We start from the raw sequence: 21,955 nt of genomic DNA on the forward strand, positions 1-21,955 counted from the left end.
TGCAGGTTCTACATATATCATTTTGCTGTCCATGGGAATGGGTGTGGAGTCGCTAGATGGATTTCCTGTCTAACTCTGAGGTCACTGATGGGAGTTCATAAAACACATGCCATGATGTCATGAGATAACTAACGTACCCAGTGCCCAACTCCCTGTAAAACCCAAGAAAGCACCCAGCAAATATTAGCAAGTGTCGTGACTGCTTATGGTCACTAAACGGACCCCTTGCTTCTCGACACATTGTGTTGACTTCACTGAACACACCTACACACACCACAAGCCACACTGGGGGTCAGGGACACGGAACCACTAAGAAGGACAAGCTGCTCTTGAACTTCTCCTTGGGACACAGAGATCATCAGCTCATTTCAGGAGGTGCCAAAAGTAGCCTCAAAGCCATAGCGGAAGCTCCGGGGCTGCAGGACCCCAGGTCAGGGCACAACTTCAAGGGACATGGACTGAAGGTGGGTGCGGGCAGAGCTCGACAGTGGAGTAGAAGGCCGAGGCAGCTGTGACACACGAACCCCATTTCATCTGCTTCTTTAAATGGAATGCTCCTGCGTTTTGGATGGTTTTATTATTGAGAACAAGGAATGAGCCTCTAGGAAGCCTCTTAATCTGGTGGACAGTCCTAAAGACGGAACAAATTCCAGAAGCAACCCCATAACCACACAGGAGCAGGGGTCGACACTCGGGCATAATCTGTTGCCCCCAAACCAAAGCCACATACCCTCCGCTTTATTACCAGGGCCACTGGCTCACAGATTGGAGAGATGGCTGCTGCTGTGGCCACTCTGCCACTTGGCAGTTCTCCGCCTATGAAGGAGAGTGCTCAGAGCAACCTCATGATGAGGGTTGGCATGGTGACGCACACTTGTAATCCCAGTGGCTCAGGAGGCTGAGGCAGGAGGATTGCAAGGTCAAGGCCAGCCTCAGCAACTCAGTGAGGCCCTAAGCAACTTAGTGAGAACCTATCTCAAAATAAAGTGAACAACACAGAGGATGTGGCTCAGTGGTAAAGCACCCCTGGGTTCACTCAATCCCTTCCCCCCCCAAAAAAAACCATCTCGTACTAGTCCCAGCCCCTCCACTTTACCCTCTACCAACAGATGGTGTTCTACATACAACACAGCAGGGGTCAAACCCACTGGTGGGCCAATCTGCTCCACTGCCCGCTTTTATAAATAAAGTTTTATTGGCAACCAGCCATGCCCACTCGTTTACATAGTCTACGCTGCTTCTGCACTACAGTGGCAGAGGTGAGCCGTGGAGACACACCAAAGCTGCAAAGCCCAAAATACTGGATACCTGGCCCTTTATAGTTCCCTACCTTGCCAACTCTCGTCTACAGTATCACTTCCGCCCTGGGACAAGCGGACAGAGCCATTTGCGGAACCTGAGAGATAACCTATTTTCTACTGTGATGCAAAGCGATCCTGAAGAGCAAGGCTGTGGCCCAGCCTGGGTCACAGATTTGCAGTGCATAGCACCCTCCAGGGACAGCATCTGAGCACAAGAGGAGCACGGTGACAGTGACATCCATTGCCCGATATACACCTTAGTCAGGTGCGTCGTCACCGAGACCAAAAGACCTGATAAGAACAATGTTGGGGAGGGAAGGTTTATTGGGGGCTCACGTTTGAGAGGCCTCAGTCTGTAGATGGCCGATTCCATGGCTCTGGGCCCAAGATGAGGCAGAACACGTCATGTCAGAAGGGCTTGGAGGAGGAGAGCAGCTCAGGACATGGCTCAGGAAGCAGAGAGCTCCGCTCACCAGGGACAAAATATAAAGCCCCAAAGCATGCCACCCCTGCCCCCCAGTGACTTGGCTCCTCCAGCCGCACCCTGCCTGCCCATGGGTCCATCTGAGTGGATTAACGCACTCATAGCTTCTCATAACCTGATCATGTCACTCCTGACCACTCCTGCACTGTCTCACCCGTGAGCTTTGGGGACTCCACGTATCTACACTACACTCACCCTCCTCTCACTCCCCAGCAGACGCGACCGGTTAATCGCGGCACTTTTTGAGGACAGAAGCAACCTCTGAGTCCTTCTTGACACGGAATTTCAGCCATCTAGGGCCAATAAATCAGGACCATCCAAAGAAAGAAATCCTTCCACCTGGGCCAGGATCCGGGGCCGGGACCTCGAGCGCAGCGTTCAGCGTGATAATCCCCCTCCTCCACCACCACCCCCCTTGAAGGCGACCCCATAGGCTCATGTCCATGGTAGAGGACAAGATCTGGCCGGATTTTCCGAATGTTTATGTCAGAAAAGGGAGCAAGTGGCCTCCCAGGGCACTTCCCCAGAGTCCATCTGTGGTCCACGCCCAAGAACCACTGCTCCATTGAGAAGCATCCAAGGACTAAGCTGCTCTGCAGGCACCTCCCACTGTCAGCACAGAAAGGCCAGTACTTTTAGTTTGGATCCATCTCTTTTCCTCCTGCACCCTACACATCGAGGCAGCCTGAAGGGACGCCACGTGAACTCGGTGCTCAGTGGCTCTCTGCGGATCTACAACCTCCTCTGGCCCCTTGAAGTCGGAGCCAAAGGAAAGCATCGGATGCATTTCCAGCTGCTAGCTTCCGTCTTCCTCTCTCTCCATCCTCCTGCTCCCCAAGGACGACCCGACCCACCCCCACACCCGCCCAGCCAGATGCTTTATTAGTATCTTAAGGTCAATGCCTTTATAAATGTGTCTTCGACTGACTTTTCTCAGATAACTTCAGGGCACTTCTTTGCAAGTAATAAAAATACCACCCAGCCCAGGATGTTATCAAGATGAAAGTAATTATACAGTCCAGAGCCGCAGTACCTGGGAAAGCAGCACTGGCCATTTAAGGCTTCTAAGCAGGAGGGCCTGGCCCTGGGTAACCATCGCTCTCAGACCTGCCTTATTTGGATGAGGCCTCTCCAAGCAGGGACCGTAAGAAATGATGCATTTCTTTTTGCTAGCCATTCTTTATTCCATGTTTGAATTTTTCCAGAGCCCACTCACGGGAACTTTCCTACAAATAAGCAAACACCGGATGGCCCTTACCTTTGTAATTAACCCTGACAATGTAATTCCCAAACAGTGTCTTTCTCTCCCACCGCTTCCAATCTGACCTCAAGGTAGTGGGCTGCTGAGGTCCACACCAGCAGGGCCAAGTCCAAGGTCAGTAATGTCAAATGTGACACAAGCAGCAAAGGGCTGTCCTCCTGTGTGTCCTGTACCAAGCCCTCCCTGAACTGTGCGTCCCCGGAGGGCAGGCTCCAAGGCCTCTCCAGGAGAGGGAGGATGCCGTGGGCTTCCCGTCATCACTAGGAGCTGATCCTACTCCTCCAGATGACCATGACCTCAGAAGGAGCCCTACAGGAGGACGCCATACCCGCCATTGCACCACGGGCTACCCTCAGGGTCTGCTGATAATGCAGACCTGTGGGCGTGACCTGCGCCTGTGCCCCGAGTGTCACCTTAGTCAGCCGAGTGACACTCTGAGTCAAAGGTCCTCCTGCTAAGCCTATGGCTGAGTGGCGGAGGCCAGGGAACCAAAGCTCAGTAAGGTGAACAAAGCACCCAGGTGGCTTTGCCAGCCACAGAGCCGTCAGGAGCGACCGTCGGGAGTGACCGTCGGGGCCTCCACTCACGCACCTGTAAAGCAAGGGCTATCCACCAGGGCTCTCGGGACCCGGCAGCACCCTCCTGTGTCAACCCAGTCACTACAGCAAGAGGCCAGTAACACTGAGTTCAGAAAGCTGGGTTCCGAGCCAAGCCCGGGTCCCAGTGACACTCCCTATAAGGTGGCCTGGGAAACGTCTGGAGCCTGGCACCGTCTGAGGCCAACGTGTAGGAGTGCCGGAGTCCGGCAGCCAGCCTTCCCCAACTCTGTGTGCCCCCCACCGCCTGGTGACGTCTGCAGGACCACCGCCACCTACAGACCAGGATACTGACGCAAAGAGAATAAGGGACTTTTCGGATGTTCCCGTGGAACAATACACAGCCTTTAAAGATCGGATGTTTTCTCATTTGCCACAACATGGAGGAATGTGGAAAGACTTTCTAAGTGCAGTGATCCAGGCAGAGGAAGTTCTGCATGGCAGTCCTGAGAGGGGAACTAAAGATGTCAAGACAACAGGAGCAGAGCTGGCTGGCGGCTTCCCAAGGCTGGGACAGGTGGGTAGGGAGAGGTGGGTCAGAGGGTACCTGCAAGGTTTCAGCTAGAGACGGGGAAGGAGTTGTACTCTGTATGAATGATGCATCAGAGTGCCTTCTCCTATCAGGTGTAGCCAATTAGAACTTTAGAAAGATGAAAAGGTCAATGAAAGGTATAGAGAAGGTGGATATGAAAGTTCAAAAAGAATGCAGTCTATACTTGGGGGGAAAAAAAAGGATTTTGAATGTTCTCACCTCAAGGAAATGATAAATGTTTAAGGCAATGAACAGGTTCGGCACCCTGATTTGATCATCACACAATGAGCGGACAAACATCACCCTGGAGCCCATGAATATGTGCGACCCTTCTGTGTCAATCAAAAGTGAAAAAAAATCTTGGCTTAAAAAAAGGAATTGAGTGATAATTGCACAGCAGGGTGAATAGAGCCAATAATAGCATGTTTCAAAATTGCTACAAGACTTTGAACACCAGAAAGCGCAGGCAGGTGGTTTCAATGTGTTACTTTGATCATTCCTCGACGTACATGTGTATCAGAACGTCACATCAGAGCCTGTAGACACAGACAATTATCACCCATCACCGATACCAAAAGGCAGCAGGTGGGGGAACAGGTATGTGCCATGAAAAGGAAGAGTAAGGTTTTGGTAAGACTGGCCGGCCAGGGAGGGGCCCTCGCCGGGTGATCAAGGAGGTCTTCCTGGAGGACAGACACAGGATGACCCTAGACAAGCCAGCACAGATGGCTGCCGCTGCATGAAGACCCAGAGAAATGGGGGGAGGACGTGGTCCCCAAACACCACATGTGTCAGGGTGCAGATCCCTGGCTTCTCCCCAGAGAGTAGCTTCTACGACCCACGCAGGGGTTGGCCAGAGAGTGCCAGTATCACTCGAGACCCCAGCTGCTGCTGCTGAGCGCAACCCGCCCGTCTGGGAAGGAAGGCTCCAAGCCTGACCTGCCAAGGGCCCAGAGCGCTTTCCTCTTCTCAAAGGTCTCTGTCACAGCTATTCAGCTTTGCATTGCAAAAGCAGCCAGACCCCGGGTGATCATAGGGGCACAGCCGTGTTCCAGTAAAGTTTTATTTATAAAGGCACTCGGGAGGCCAGAGTCTGTCTGTGGCCTCTAGTTTGCCAGCCCGTGGACCAAGGGAAGCTGGGCCCAATCTTGACGCCGCTGACTTAACCCCTTTCAAGGGGAACAACAAAGTGACGTTCCCAGGAGAACTGCCATTTCCCCCAAGGGGCTGGCACGCCTCTGTATGCCAACGGTGCCAATCATAGGCTCCATCACGGCACCAAGTCCAGTGTGAGCAAAAAGCCTGTGTCCTCATTCCTGTGAGGAGGAGCCAGCCCTCCCTCTTGGGGCCCGCAGCCGTAGGGACAGCGTGACTTCCTGGATGACCAAGCCCCTCCACTGGCCTAAATTCCAGCAGCTTAGAGCTTCTCTGGCTTCATTAGAGACTTCACTTAGGGATCTTGTTACCAGACACAGTGCGACTCCTTCAGCCTGGGGTGGGCCCAAGATGCACTTTTTAAAATTGATTTTAAAAAAATGACAGAGGAACGCATCACAATTCTTACTACACATATAGAGCACAGTTTTTCATACCTCTGTTTGTATATAAAGTATGTTGACACCAATCTGTGTCTCCATACCTGTATTTGGATAATGATGTCCATCCCATTCCACCATCATTGCTAACCCCCTGCCCCCTCCCTTCCCCTCCCACCCCTCTACCCCATCTAGAGTTCTTCTATTTCTACCATGTTCCCCCTCCCTACCCCACTATGAGTCAGCCTCCTTAGGTCAGAGAAAACATTCAGCCATTTGTTTTGGGGGGATTGGCTAACTTTCAGCCTTTTAAGATGCATTTCTAACCAATTCCCAGGAGAGGCGGCAGCTGTTGCTGGTCTGGGAGCCGAAGCTCAGATGGCAAGAATTGAGAAAGCATCGAATAAAAGAATCTGAAGGTCCAGCAAGAGTGCTGGCCTCCAATGTCCCCCTGAAACACGATTCCTATAGGAACCAAGACCCAGTCCTGGCTTCCCGGCAGATGTTGAAGGAAGCCACTAATAACCAACAAGGGAGTTGTACTTTAAAAACCTCATTATATTTCCTATGATTCTAACCATGTCTGTAATTAAACTCAAAGATCCACCGCAGCAGCTCGAGGGGCTCACTGGTTCTCAGCACATTCAGCCTGTTCTGTGCCCTTGGAACTCATCCCCTCCCCCCAGACTGAGGGATACGGGCTGTAAATCACGAGAGCCCTTCATGGGGCAGAGCTCTGGACTGGGATGTGCCGGGCTCTGTCTCCAAGCAGACCAGGGTGACAGGTCCTAAATGCACGTTGACCTGAGGCTGCTGGTACTGGCACCTGCGGCCAGAAGGCCCCAAGATCAACCTGGAATCTCAGGGCCCTGGAGCTGGGAGGTCATGCTCGACTGCTCCAGGCTCCTGTTGCCAGATGAAGAGGCTGAACCTGAAAGAGCTTGGGAGACTTTCCTAGAGCCACGTGGAGAGCTGCACACAGGAGGCAGGAGAGCGTTTCCCGAGTTCTGAACTCGACATCTCTGATTTTCAGTGACGGTGTCTCCAAGTGCGGTCCATGGCCGGCTCTGGGGCGTGTGCTGTTAGCTTGGGTAGAGTGCGCACAGAAGGAGAGTAAGAGTTGAGAAGCTTCGAGAGCACGTCAGCGCTGTCGGTACACCCACACGGGGTCCGTGGCTGTCTCGCGGCACCGGGTCAGGGCTATCTGGGGGACCGGGAGCTCCCCTGTGAGTTGTGTGTGGCCAGGGCAGCTGCCACCATTCCCAGTGGGACCAATGACCCAGAAGGGTTGAAAATAAAACCAAGATCTTCGCTCTGGCCACCACGAGAAGCGTTAACCGACACCAAACCCCTCCTGTCGCCTCACCATCGGCCTGTGTGATTTTTCGGGTGGGAATCCCCTAGAAATGGTGCTCTGGGTGGCTTCTGGGACTGACCTGAAGCTGGCAACGAGAGGACATGAGCAGGTAGCCAAGGAGCCGAGCTCTAGGAAGGGCCAACCTGGGGCCACTCTGCCTGTTTGATCTTGGTCAACCTCCTTCAAGTCTTTACCCCTCCATTTGCACGTGAGTCAACTTTTTGGGGTGACAATCAGAGCTTTATCGCTCATCATCCGGGTGGCATCAGGGAAGCCACCACTGTCATTGGCCCCAAAGCCTCATCTGTGAATGACCACAGAGGCCACTGCCTGCAAGAAGACAGTGGAAGGATTCAAGGAAGCGAGCCACACACAGAAATCTAAGAAGGCCGCCTCTTACCACCCAGCTATGTGGGAGCATTTGCATCAGAGGAAAGTCCCACGTGATAGTGTCCACGTGCAAATCCCAGGTCTCTTCTTCAGTCGGTGGAACAAGTTCAGATTGAAGTAGAAAAGGCAATTGGAATGAAGCCACCAGGGGCAGGTTTAACTCTCATGGGGGAGGGGGGCGAGGAGCAAGGCCCGCTTCTATTTAAAAGCCAACTTCAACCCCTTCACCATTTCTTGCTGCCCATGTCTTTTAGGGGGTTGCAATGATGCAATCTATTTACAAATGAGATGACCTGTAGCTTGGACTCACCAAGAATCAAGTAACGAGATGATGCAGTGAGGCACTCCTCTCTCCTCTCCTGCAGTCAGGAGCGGGCCACAGAGCCGCCTCCAGGATGTCATCAGCCATTTGGCAATTGTGCCCTTGGATGCTGTGGTCTGCTTTAATTAGGGCCCCTCTGGTCAGGGATGAGCAGATGGAGTCACGCTTTGCAGAGGGGCCCGGCTGGCTCCCCATCTCGGAGGTTGTGAGCTCACACCTGCAGATAGCCACGTTCCTCGCTCAGGAAGAACACTAGGGGAACTCAAGATAAGCTAGGCACCCGAGGAGGAGAAACAGACACCGTACCCTGAGCAGGATGTCACCCACGGGGCAGAAGGAAACAGAGAGCCAAGCTTGTCTCCTGCCCAGCCGATACCCGAGTCAGGGGCAGTGTACCCAGACGGACTGCTTTCGTGGTTCTTCTCGTCCTCCAGGAAGGAGGTCAGTCCAACAACAATAGGGAAACACAGTCAGACCACAGAGAAAGAACTGGTGGCCTCTGTGAACACCGAGTGACACAAGGAGAGAAAAGAGGTTGTTTCCCAAGGTCACCTTGGCCATTGTCCCACCTGGTCACCCTGCTCACAGAACAGAAGGGAGCTTCAGGGTGACACTGTCACACCTGCCGTCCTGCTGGGTAACACTGGAGGTCACAGCCCAACCGTCCCATACGGTGGCCACTGGCCGTGTGCACCAGCCACAAGAGCTCAATGGCCTCGTGTCACCAGAGGCAACCGTAAGGGACAACACATCCACCGTTGCAGAAATCTCCCCAGGACATTGCTGGTTCAGAGAAGAAAGTGTCTACAAAAGCCAGTGAGTGACCAGCAGGACCCTCGGTGCCTGTGAGGCCCTCCACCTGTTTCATCACACTGGATTCTCAGGATGACCCTGGGAGACAGTGGCCATGATTCTTCCTATTTTAGACACGAGGCACCTCAGAAAGCAGTGGTCCAAGGTCACCCCGCTGGACATGGGAAACCCAAGGGGCACACTTTGGCTGTGGACCCCAACGCCTGCATTCTCTGGGTGATAAAATGAGCACATACTTTCTCTACAAGTGGACATTCCAGGGTGAGCGCTTCACCATTACGCAGGATGATGGGTACACACTGCATCTGTCCTAGACTGACTTCTCGTCTCTGTAACGTGCATGCCTGCGGGGCCTCTACTGCCAACGGGGAGCGGGGTGAGCTACAGGGACAATACTGCTCTGAGTCTCTGGGTGTCCGCCACACGGGCGATTCCAGACACTGGCTCCTGGGTGCTCCCTGGACATACCCGCACCTGACCGCCCAGGCAAGCGCTGTGAGCCGATTTGGGGAGCATGGAGCAGGGAAGTCATTGGAACTCAGACCCTTCAATTCCATGGGATGGGGGCAGGAGAGTCCCTCTTAGAACTGGGACAAAGACAACTTGGGGCCGTGTCTCCCTGCATCACCATCACAGGCACTGCGCACCGTGCCCAGGAGGGGACACTGCTGAGGGGCGCGGCTGGCTCTGCCGATGCACCACGCTGCCCTGCAGAGCACACACCACTGCCCAGCCAGCCCATCCCCGGCTAACTGCATAGCCAGGGGTCAGCGGGAAGGGGTGGCCCAGCAGTGAGCTGCCCTGGAACCCACAGAACCAGCCGGCTAATGGGGCTCAGGGCTGACATCAGTTCCCCAGGAAATGACATCTTCCACGAGGCTGAAATTGGCTTCTCCATCATCCTGAGAGCCAAAGGCACAAAGGAGGAACAGCCACCTGGGCCCCGGACACACCCGTCATGCCTCCACAGACCACGGAGAAGCATTGATGGCTGGGAGAGGAGGTGACAGGGACAAACGATGGTGCTGTGTCCCCGGGCAGGTCCCCCAAACTCTGTGAGCCTCCACCAGCTTATCTCAGCGGGGGAAATGAGGACGCCCAGCCTCGGAATTAAAGGAGAGGATACGTGCCCAGTGCTCCACTTGGCGTCCAGCTCGTACATAGTAAGGCTCGATAAACGCTGCGGGAGGTGGAGCACCCCCCAATACAGAACTCTAACTCTGCGTTGGCTGGCGGCGGAAACATCGTGAACATGGTGCTGTGCTCCAGTTTCCGAATTCCAGATTTTCAGAGTAGTGATGTGGAACAGGTCAAGTCCACGCAAACACCCCCAAGTCCGAGAATGCCCAAAGTCGGAAACACGGCTGGTCCCAACATTTTGGATAAGGTCTGCTTAACCTGTATCAGTGGCTTAAATAAAAATATTACTATATCAATAGCCCTAAAATGATCACCCCATGGAAAGAATATATGAATATCATTAATGTGTAACACATTAGTAGTTATTATACCGTGTGTTCTCTACGAGATACCCGCTAAACACGTAGCCTAAAATCACGGAGGTGAGAACAGACTAAAAGAAGAGAATTACAGTGGAAATCTATCAAGAATAAGGCCCCAAATTTCTAGGTCAAAGATCAAGGTCAAAGCATCCCTTGGGGGAAGGTCAAGGTTCTCAGGAACATCACCGTCAGTCACCAGCCACGTCTGGGAGGAGGAAGCATCTGACCAAAGCCCAAGGTCATCAGAAGTCAGGCTCTGAACCCAGATTCCAGCAGGACACAGGCAGAAGGTCACCAGCAGCAACCCCAAGTCCCCAGGGATGAGCCAAGTTAGCCCTGCCGGCCCCCAGCCCCACTCGGTGCTTTTTATAGACATCTGCTTCTCCCTGTCCTCTGCGGGGGTCCAGGGCAAGGTACTCAGAAAAATAAATAAAAGGCCGGGGTGGGGCGACTTGGAGAACAGTTTCTAGGAATAGCAACGCTGCAAATCTCACGTGGCCCTCTCGCCCTCCCCAGGGATGCCACCAAGTTCGAAGGCGAGAGCAAAGGTCAGGACAGTTTCCTTTAAGTCCTGAGAGACTGATGGACGTCACCTCATGTCTGGCCAGGATTATTTCACCAAACACGTGTGTCACTCCTTCTCCCTGTCCCCCAAATCCTGGGCCATCATCTGCACACAGGGTGAGAGTTCATGCTGGGGTGTCACTCATCTGGCGCAACTCACAGGAACCTCGAGAGTCAAGCTGGGAAAGCGGGGAGGCATGTCCCATTCATCACTGGCCGCCCACAGGAAATCAATACCAGGGAGGTGGCCACGGAGCACGCCGGCTGCTTTCTGTCTAAGCAGTTACCGTTTCAGCTAATGTAACACGTGAGTGACGGCTCAGGAAAACCCAGAGACTTGAGGACTTGCAGCTGTCCGTCACTCAAGGGGGAGGACTGTCATTCCTCATATCCCTGCCCAGAGTCCAGTCCTGGGAGCCTGCTCCTCCCATGGGCATGCCCTTCAGCTGGCTGTCCTGCCCTGCACTTGCCATTTCTCTTTCCATCTTTAAATCCCTTTTCTTTTTCCTAATGTCCATGCAGGGATGGCCCAGGGAGAGCAAGCACCCCCTCTGATTCTGACCACGGCACAAGACTCCTCCGTTCCCAGGGTCCTCACAGGCTCTCCCTGACCCCTGGCTTCAAGTTGTTCTAGTTTTAAGCAAAGTCCGTTTCCCCAAAGCAGGGTCATGAGCTAAAATCGCACGCAGACAGTGCCAGGTTGGGCGACGACGTATGGGGCAGAAGGGAACCGGCACAGGGCTCCTCCCCGGCCTGCTTTCTCTGCTTCTTTCCCATTTCATTACCACAGAGAACAGCTCAATTAAGACTCTCTTCAGGTCCAGTGAATGGTGCTTACTGTCCAACCGCCGAAGCCAGCGACTTTGCCAGACCCTACAATTAGGGGGACTAAGGTTTGAGTAGCAGCCAATAAATTTCCCCTGCATTATCGATTTCCACTAAGCGGGCCGCATTGTATTTTCTCAAATTGAGTGGAGATACTTGTTTTCTTAGCACTCAATCGATGTTGCCTTTGCATCACTCAGAGGGCAGCCGTGAATCTGCTGCGGAGGGTGGAGGCTCGTGGAAACAGAGAAGCCAGAGTTTGCAACACCAGCAGCTGCCACAGTCCCTCCAGACTCCGGAAAAATTCCTATACACACTTCCACCTCTAAATCCCCTCTTAATATGCTTTCAAATATACTGTCTGCCATAGAGAATAAGAGTGGCTTAGGGACCATTTCCCTGCCCCAGGGGAGGACCACCAGTGTCGGACCACCTCAAGAAGGGACGTATCTGCTGTACATGGTGGCACACACCTTAATCCCAGAGGCTTGGGAGGCTGAGGCAGGAGGATCATGAGTTCAAAGACAGCCTCAGCTAGCTTTGGAGCCAGACCCCAAGCTACTCAGTGAGACCCTGTCTCTAAATAAATACAACAAAAAAAGGGCTGGGGATGTGGCTCAGTGGTTGAGTGCCCCCGAGTTCAATCCCCAGTACCAAAAAAAAAAAAAAATAAGAATGCATTGGTGATTTTCCCTTTTTGATCATTGTACGTTAAGCCTCTCTAGAAACGGCAAGAATTCCCTTCAATTAGTAAACCCAGGGTAGACATCCAACTCCTGTGGAGAAGCCAATCAACCCCAGAGGGAGTAGGGCTGTTCACAAGAGGCATATCCCTGGATGCAAGCAGGCTTAGCCGGCCGCACGCACGTGCAAAGCCGGGAAGCCCATCTGATTGTCTGCCCACCCCCGCCCCAGAGGTGGGATGAAGCCAGGAGGATGGGCAAAGGAGACTGACGGAAAATAAAGACCCCAAAACCTCACACCCGCAAAGCTCCTCGGGCTTCTCCCCTGTCCTCCCCAGGCTCATTTTCCTCCAAGCATAAATTCTTAAAAAGCCCTTTGATCTTAGCGGGAGTCCAAGTGATTAATGCCTGTGTGAATTGCTAGCTCACACACGTATTTTTTTTTTTTTTAGACTCAATAAAGCCAAGGGCAAAGGATTATTAGAGACTTCTGATGTGGGTGTATTCCAAACATTACCCATCGATTTGATGATTTTAACCTAGCGATAGCGAAAGAATCAGACCACCGTGACCGGCTTGTGCTACGTGATCAGGAGAATCCAGCTCACCAGGCTGTCGCCACCCTCAAGGACTTATCACGTTCACTGTCTACGAAGGTTCCTTCCACTACAGCCCAAGGAGCCGGCCGCGGTGGCACAAGCCTATAATCCCAGAGACTGGGGAGGCTGAGACAGGAGGCTCTCAGTTCCAGACCAGCCCCAACAACTTAGCAAGGCCCTAAGCAATTTTAAGAGACCCCCGTCTCAAAATTTTAAAAATAAAAATAAAAAAAGGACTGGGGATGTGGCTTAGTGGTCAAGCACAGCTTGGTTCAATATCTAGAATAAAATACATGAATAAGAGCCCAAGAGACCAGGGGCAGTGCACACACCTGTAATCCCAGCAACTCAGGAGGCTGAAGCAAGAGGATCCCAAGTTCAAGGCCAGTCTCACCAACTTAGCAAGACTTTGTCTCAAAGTTTAAAAAATAAAGAAAAAGTCTGGGGTTTTAGTTCAATGGTCAAGCACCTCTGGGTTATATCCCAAATACCAAAAAAAAAAAAAAAAAGTTCAATGCCCCCCAAAACAAACCTTCACACAGAAGCACCCACACCCCTCCTTTTGAATACATATCCTGGCTTTCCCAAAGAAATGTCTTTGTTTTCCTAAGTGAAGCCTTCTCTGTGCCCCTTTTGACAAGTCTTAAAGTTCCTTTCTGGGGTGTAAGTCCAGAACCTACCAGGGACAAGTGAAGATCCTCTTCTCCTTTCTGGGGTCCTTCTTGGACCCCCATCTAGTGACACATCCACCCACCCAAATGCTCCCTGAAAAACAAGCTGATGGGACCCAAAGTTTCAGGGAGCCTTTGTCCAGCACTGTCCAGTGAACTCGGAACAGTCCCTACCTGTGCTACCCAATGCAGTATCCACTAGCCACATGCCACCATTGAGCATATGCAGTGGGACTAGTTTTAAGTTTCAAATTCTTAAAGGCTCTCAGCTTTACCTTTTAAATTCAGCCGAAAGTCAAGATTCTATTTTATTTTAATGTCCATTTAGATGCCCCCACCTGTCGAGGGGCTACCATATTGGACAGGGCAGATCTCAAATGAGAAAGTGCCTATGTATTTGGGAACCGTCCCACTCAAGTTCCTTTCCAATTATAATACAATGATCAAGAGAAATGGCCCCAGCGCAACTGTCAGCATCACCGACGTGTTCAGAACCACCAGTAGCGGGGCAGGGACTTGGCCCAGTGGTAGAGGGCCTGCCTCGCCTGCGTGAGGCCCCAAGTTCCACCCCCAGCAAGTTACTAGGAGCTGACCACGGAGGAGCCCATTTGAAGTATCTGCCAATGCTGCCCTGCCAAGTGCTCTGCGGGGGCATTTCCTCGGGCCGGGCGCGGGTAGGCAGTTTGGTGTGTCCAGCAGGTGCAAAGTGCTCTCTAACTGATACAATGAGGACGGGATGGCAGTGTGCCAAGCCCACCCTACTTTGTCACCCTGTTGGGGTCCAATGAGGCTAGACTGGATTTCGAAGCTGTTGGGTGCGAGGCAGCTGGCAGGTATCTGGAGGAAGCCAGCCACATCTGATGGCACCTCTGTCTCCCCTTGAGCTGAAAGCCAGCCGGGGTGACGTGGCTAAGCCAGCCGAGCTCGGAGGTTCCTGTGTCCTCCCGCAGACTTGCAGTTCTCCTAGACAGGTGGTCAGCAAGGCGGAAATCTTGCTCCTTTCTTCAAGTATTTATGAGATTTTGAGCACTACTCTGTTCTCACTTTTCCATCCATAAAACAAAGGGGGAGGTTGGGGCTGTGGCTCAGCAGCAGAGCGCCTGTCAAGGGTGCATGAAGCCCTGGGTTTGACCCTCAGCACCACATGAAAATAAACAAAAGCGTTCTGTCCATCTACAACTACCCCAAAAATTTAAAAGTGTGTGTGTGGGGGGCGGGGAATGCATATTCACCTGCTTAGATCTAGGAGCCCTAGTCCTACTTCCCAAGAACTTTCATGCCTCTACATAATGATTTCTTTAGCTCGTTTTATCCGTGTCATTCCTTTATAAAAAAAGAAAAAAAAAACTTTTTTATCCAAATTTATTTGCACAAGGGATTTTATACCATTACACAAATGATAACACACAGGTCTGTGGTCCCAGCGGCACATTTTCTACTGCACGGTGGAATTTTTAAGACAGTGTTTCTATGCCCTGCAGCCTCTTGCTGACCTCCCGAGGGTAGTAGCCACCTTTTGGATGATGTTCCCAATTATTCTGAAATCCAAGGCCTGTTAGTTAAGTTGCTTGCAAAAAAGTGCAGGCAGTTGTAGCAAAGGATAGGAAGCTCCTCCGTGCTCAGGCGGGGAGACCCCGAGAGAAGAGCCTGCTGGTCTGACCCCTGGACTGTCCATCAGATCCTCTGCAACTCGACCTCCCCCCGCCACAGCAGAGTTCTGTCCTGCCAGCAGCCACCCTCCGCCCCTCCATCAGGACGGACACACATCGCCCTTCACATCTGCACTGCCGTGACCTCCAGATGCCAATCACCTGCCTGAGTGGCGCCCTCGTGAGCCGAGCCTTCATCTTGGATGGTCTCCTTTCCTAATTTCACTACTCTTTCAGAAACAGTTAACTGAGATCAGCCTATAAACCCTCCGTATAAAACGGGCTATTATCGACTACGGACACCTCCCGGGCTCCGTCCCTCCTCGAGGGAAGGACTCCGGGCTTTTTAATCACCTGTCAGTTTCCCTGCCAAATGCAGCTCTGCCTGGGTCCTCCCACCACGGACAGCCTGGGGGGCAGGCAGTGAGAAGCCAACCCAGCCGCAAAGGGACACTGGTTTGGCCTCCCGGGAAGCTCAGGGTTCAGGTTCATCTCGACCTGCAGGTGCCTCACAGTCCGAGTCCCAGAGACAGCAGGTGCCTCCAGCCCCTGACCCACAGGACACCTACGCTCACTCGTCCAACCAACATGTTTGTGCACCTACTTCCCAGCAAGCACCTGAACAGCGGTGTGCAAAGGCAGACAAGGTCAGGGGACATCAAGCTCTACTCTGGGAGAAAGACATCAATCATATGATTAAACACCTATCAAAATTGGGCCAGGGCGGCAAAGGAGGTAGAAAAGCAAGTAAGAGTGACCGCAGGGTGGCCGAGGGCTGCTTGTAGGAGCAACAGCACCATTCGAAAACATGGGACTTCAATCCCAGAGGCTGAGGCAGGAGGATCAGAAGTTCAAAGCCAGCCTCCGAAACTTAGCGAGGCGTTAAGCAACTCCGTGAGACCTTGTCTCTAAATAAAATATAAAACAGGGCTGCAGATGTGGCTTAGTGGTTGAGTGGCCCCCGAGGTCAATCCCAGATACTGGGGCAGGGAGAAGGAAAGACAAGAAGAATATGGTAAGTCAATAAGCATTAGGAAAATCCAGAGCACACTTGCTCCAGGGGCATCAATACTATCTGCTAGGAAACCATCCCAGGGTCTAGCTACAATCTGCAATGACCATCTGGTGAAGGGACCCCGCAAAGTCCTTCGACGGGGCACAGATATGACAGAGGCAGGAGGCAGACCGTGGATCAGCAAACTGTTCTTGATTCAGCAGTGGAGTCCGTTGGTCAGACACCTGACATGGCTCATTTTCAGGGGTAAAGTCCCTGCTGGCCGCCATGAGGTTCTGGCTTTATACACAGCCTTAGCGGAGCCAGGTCACGGGAAGAGTTAGTTACTTTTGGTGGGCAGGGGGCAGGGCCGGGGGCAGGGCCGGGTTATGGGAGGAGTTTTGCTGGTGGGGTCATTTAGGGCGGGACAGATAGGTAGCCATATCCTTCAACGTCCATGTGGTGGTCACATGCAGCAGGACGGCCACAGAAGGCCTCCCCGGGAGGGGACCCTGGAGCTGAGGCTCAAGGACAGCAAGCAGCAGGGAGGCCAGGGAGGCCAGGGAGGAGCCTCCCTGCTGAGAGGACATGGCCCAGGCCTGGGAGGGGCAGGAAGGAGACCTCTGTGGGTTGTGTGAGAGACACAGAGGGAACAGGGCCACGGGAGGAGAAAACGTCCAGCGCTCAGGGCTGGGAGAGAGAATTAGGGCTCCCAGGGAGGGTACCTCCAGCTGCCCAGAAGAACCTTGAGCCCAGTGGTTTGAATACAGGGCGGCCGAGCCCCATCCACAGAGGCCAATTCAGAGGCTGGGGTGAGGCCAGGGTCAGAGCTCTTAAAGCTCCTGGGTACTTGTCAAGGGCAGCTGGGGATGGAGGCGAGGCCTCGACTCCTCGGGCCCACGCCTGTCAAATTGGCTTCACCTGGGAGAGAGGCGGCTACAAGTCCCAGTCCTTCCCTCCCCCCATCAATCAGAAACCCTACGGTTGAGGCCCAAGACCAGCCCTCGCAGTCCTGCAGGTGACCCTCATGCTGCAAGTCATTAGGGAGCTCGTCTCAAAGATTTCTCCTAGAAACACAGAAATGCTCCAGGGCAAGAAATCCTAAGGCTGGAGAAAAGGGATCCGTCTGCCAACAGGAAGTGGTCTCCGACAGAGGCTCACAGAATCACACAACACCAAGGCCCCTCCCACCCGCCCAGGGGGGGGCGTCAAAGTTCACCCCGAGGACGTGCGCTCGCCCGGGATGGCTTTTCCAACACTGGTCGCCAGTTTGCATGCACCTGGTAATACCCGCTATCTCGGGTTCGAATCCCAGATGACCACGTGATGACCACACAGAGATACACTGCCTCCACATCATCCTGGCTTCTCCAAAATGCCTTCACCCTCATGTCCGTACCTCACAGCTCCACAAGGTAGAGGCTACTGGGCCCACCTCGAACGTCAAGAAACAGAAGTGCATCAGCGACTCCAGAGGCTGAGGCAGGAGGATCACGACTTTGAGGCCACCCTCAGAAAATTAGCAAAACTCCAAGCAGCTTAGCCAGACCCAATCTCAGAATAAAAATAAAAGGACCGGGGATGTAACTCAGCGGTTAAGCATCCCCAAGTTCGATTCCCAGTACCAAAAACACAAGCGGTTCAGACAAAGTCACTTCCAGAAGGTCACACCGCCACACGACTCACAAATTTAGCTCAGATTTATGTGGCAACTGAACAAAGGAAATGTTTAAGATTGTCCGTCACTTACGGTTAGGTGCGGTGACACACGCCTATGATCCCAGCAGTTCAGGAGGCGAGGCAGGATTGTAGTTGGAGGCCAGCCTGGGAGACTCAGCAAGGCCCTGTCTCAAGATAAAAAAAATAAAAAGGGCTGGGGTTGTAGTCCCATGGTAGAGCTCCCCTGGGTCCAATCCCCAGTGTTGTCAAAAAGAAAAATGTCACTTACAAATGTTTAATAATGAGGTGTAATCTAAAGAGCCTGGCCTCCAGCCAAGCCATCGGTCATTGAGGGTACCTTTCAAGGACAGACAGGTGACCATGCAGGCAGAGAGCCTGCTGGCATGTGCCGCTAGGGAATCTGAGAGAGAGGTGGCCGTCCTCCCGGCAGCTCAGCCAGGCTGGGCGCAACTGCCGACCGGCCTCTTCTAGGGCCGCGGCACATTGGAGTCACCTGGGGAGGCTATAAATAACCTGCCGGGGCGGCCCCCACGGGCTGCTGCTCTCAGTGGGCTCAGGTGAGAGAGCGGGACTTCGACACCTGTGAACCGCCACGGAGCTGCTCCGCGGGCCGGTCACTGCTCCAGGAAGACGAGCAGGAGTATCTCCTGGACACACACAAGTCCCTACTTTGGGAGGGACTTGGAGAGGGAGCCCTTCAGCCTGCAGCCACACACAGCCTGGGGACCCTGTGACTCCCAGGCCTGAGGAACTCGTGAGAAACTGGGATTGGTGGCTGTGCCTGTCTGGCTGGCCCGAGCTGCTCCTGGGGACCCAGCTTGAGGGCAGAGAATTACAGTGCAGAGGCCGGTGCAGAAAAGCAGGAGAAGCGTTTCAGCCCCCAGAATCGACTACTGGGGCTTGCACAGGAGGGAGTGCACTGGAGAGGTCACCCACAGAGCAGGGTTGCTCTCCTGAGCAGAGTTCTGTGTGGGCACCAGAAGCTGTTCCCGCCTGTCCCCTTCTTCCTTCATCTGTCCTGTCTCCACCTCTAACTGCATGACAAGGAGAGCATAGGATGCCTGACGGGGGAAGTCTGCCCCAGGGTGTGGCCTGCGGGGTTTGTTGGGTGTCCCAGGAGCAGGCGTCAGCCTGAGAGCCCCTGGGAACCGAAAGCACCTGTTCCTGCCCCTTGGAAATCTGTCCCTCTGCGTCGCAGGGTGTCCCTCAGGAGGGGTGAATGACAGAGACCCTGGAGAGCAGCCGCTGTCCTCCTTGAAGGTGCACTCTGAACTGCAGGTGCAAGGAAAGGTGCTGATGAGCCGCGTACAGTGCGGGCTCATCATATCATATCCAGATCATATCCTGCCCGCGGAGCGGAGCTGCTCCTGGGAAAGGAGGCCCCCGGCAGCACTTTTGCTTGCACCCCAGGCTCTCATCCCCACCTTGCGACGGGGAACAGGAAGCTCACTGCAGCATTCACCACGGTTTCTATTTCACTGTGCACAAAGGTGCCCTCCACCTGAAGACAAGGGACCCCGGATTCCCAGGCTGTTAGACATTCCCACTTATGGATTCAGTGAGACCCCTAAGTCAGGGTGGGTGGCTGCTCCCCGATCTCGCGCCCCTGGTTTCCAAGGTTTCTGATATTTCCCCAGCTCTGCCGGTATCTTGGTGCAATCATGCTAATAAGCACAGTTTAATGGAGTCCTGTGGAAGCAGAGGTTTGCAGGATTGAGTCCCGACGCTCAGCTCCTTATCATGGAGAAACATCCTTCACGGGTCCCCTGGGTTCCAGATTTGCTCATCTCTCTCCAGGCAGCGCTGACTGCACCGGATCAGGACTGAACGATTAGAAATTGGGCTACTGGTCCTCTTTTAGTCTCAATTCCAGCCAATGATAGGCCAAGCGCAGAATCAATGCTGATCAAAAATCAGGAACAATCCCCAGTGGACAAAGAGCAGGGAATGCTTCTCCTTGGTGCTCAGAGCCGAGTCTGGGTCAAGGTGCAGCCCCTCTCCACGGGTCCTACCCACCCCGAGACCCCAGCTGGATCCTTGGTATGCCCCTCCAGCTTCCCGCCTCACCTGGCCAAACCCCTCTGCTAGCCAGCACCCCTGTTCCCACAGAGCTCTCCCACAAGGTCCTCTGTGTGCTGTCCTCTCTGCACGCGGGTCACGAGTTAGACATCAAACACCTGAAACAGTCAGCTTGAGGAAAAGCCGACTTGTTGGGGCACACGGTCCGTGGTTGGCTGGCCCCTATTGCTTTGGGGCCTGTAGCAGCACATAACAGGAAGCACATGGCCCTTTACCTCCTGATCCCGGGAAGAGGAAGGGGCTTCAGGCTGACAATCCCTGACAGACCAAGCCAGCAAGACGGAGGCTTTTGGGGGACCCTGACCCAAGCCATGGCGGAGCCTCTGCCCTGTGGCCGGCCTCCCCACCACCTGCCTGTTGTTTGTCCACTGAACACATATTTAAGGAGTCACCACTTTGTGCCAGAATTGCTGGCAGGACAAGGACATTCACATGGTTCAGTGGGGAAGGGACTGTCATGGGAGAAAACACGTCTCCAAAGAAGGCTCCAGGGGTCCCCAGAGAGAGGATGCAGGCCACTGGTCATCCTTGTGATTTGTTTTTTTCCAGCAAAACCACCCATTTAATATAACCTGTTTGAACAGCAGCTTCATTACAGTACATCTTTTCAATCCACAGTTAATTAAGCCATGCTAGCTATAGTTTTAAAGACAATCTCCTGTCAAAATTCCCTTTCATTGCAAAAAGGATGGCGATTTTATTTTTAATGTGCATGTGTTTACATTTCCATGAACAAAGGAGATGCTCCGATCCTACAGAGGACATCAGCAATGATCTCTGATTATTAGTGATTTATTCTTGGAGATTTCATTTTTCTTTATATTTTTCTAAGTCATTTTTAATAAGGAGATCAGTTATTGGACACATTTAGATATGCAGTGCCACCTTAGTTCTATTTTGATGTGCGTAAAGATGGCCAGATGTAATCCTTCATATGGGGACACCCAGTGAACACTCTCTCTTCAGTCTGCCCGGTGAGGACAGGTCCGCACATGGTCGTGACGCTTCTTGCTTTCTGGAAGGGACCCAGCCCTGAGCCGAGTGCCTAGGCTGAAACCCCAGCTGTGTCCTGCTCTCGGTGATGCTCCTTCTGCCTCACCAACAGTTCAAAATGCATCATCCATCCTGACTCCTGGCCTCTTGGTGAAGACTGGGTGAATTCACTTCTGTCCTGTTAGAGCAGGGCCAGGTGCTTGGTGTTACTTAACGGTGTTTATTAAATTAAAAACTAAGGGTGAAAGAAGAAATCGCCAACGAGAGACTAGTTGGGATTGCAGAGTGCCCAGGGACGCCAGCTGGGGGAGCAGGCTGCTTGGGTTCCAACCCCAGCCCTGCCACTCACTAGCTCAACAGTTTGGAAAAGAGGCTTCCGTTCTCTGTGTCTCGGTTTCCTTCTATAAAATGGGGAAAGCAAGGGTTCCTGGACATGGGTGTGGAAGGGCTTGTGAAAGTCTCATAGGAGCGCTGGGAAGGCAGTACGCATTGATGAACGGGAGCTGGGTACAACGCTCGCGGACACCTTTTGAGCATGTGCACAAAAGCATGATTCCATTCGTGTTAAATTGAGCCTGGCCTCCAACGTGCAATCCTCCCGTCTCAGCCTCCCAAGTCACTGGAACTGCACACCTGCTTTTAAATGTATGTCCGTGTTAACGTGGATGATGGCCTCCATTTATTATCCTCTTTTCTGAGAATTATCAAGCTCCATGGCTTAGTCCCTAAAACATTCAAGCTTTTTTATGCCACGTCGATCTGACTATTGCCTTGAGAAGTTGTCCAAGATAGAGCAGTAGGTGGGTAAGTCCCATTCACACACATGCGTGCAGGCAGGCATCTCCGGGAACAAAGAATCGGGATGATTTTCATGCAAAAATGAACAACTGCTCTCTCGGGACCTAAGCACTACATGTGATTTCCACATCTTCCTGTGTTTGTGAGAATTTTAGCACGCTTCCCAGATTTTGGCAATCACAAAAAGGAAATAGATTGAGGGACTATATCGGTGGGAATACTGTAGAGAATTCTCATTTTCTTTTTTATGCTTTCCTATAATGAGGCACATAACCTTACACTCAGAAAATATTTATTTATAAGTTTAAATATTTATTTAAAACGTTG

The sequence above is a fragment of the Ictidomys tridecemlineatus genome, chromosome 16, assembly GCF_052094955.1.
Source record: "Ictidomys tridecemlineatus isolate mIctTri1 chromosome 16, mIctTri1.hap1, whole genome shotgun sequence".
NCBI lineage: Eukaryota > Metazoa > Chordata > Mammalia > Rodentia > Sciuridae > Ictidomys > Ictidomys tridecemlineatus.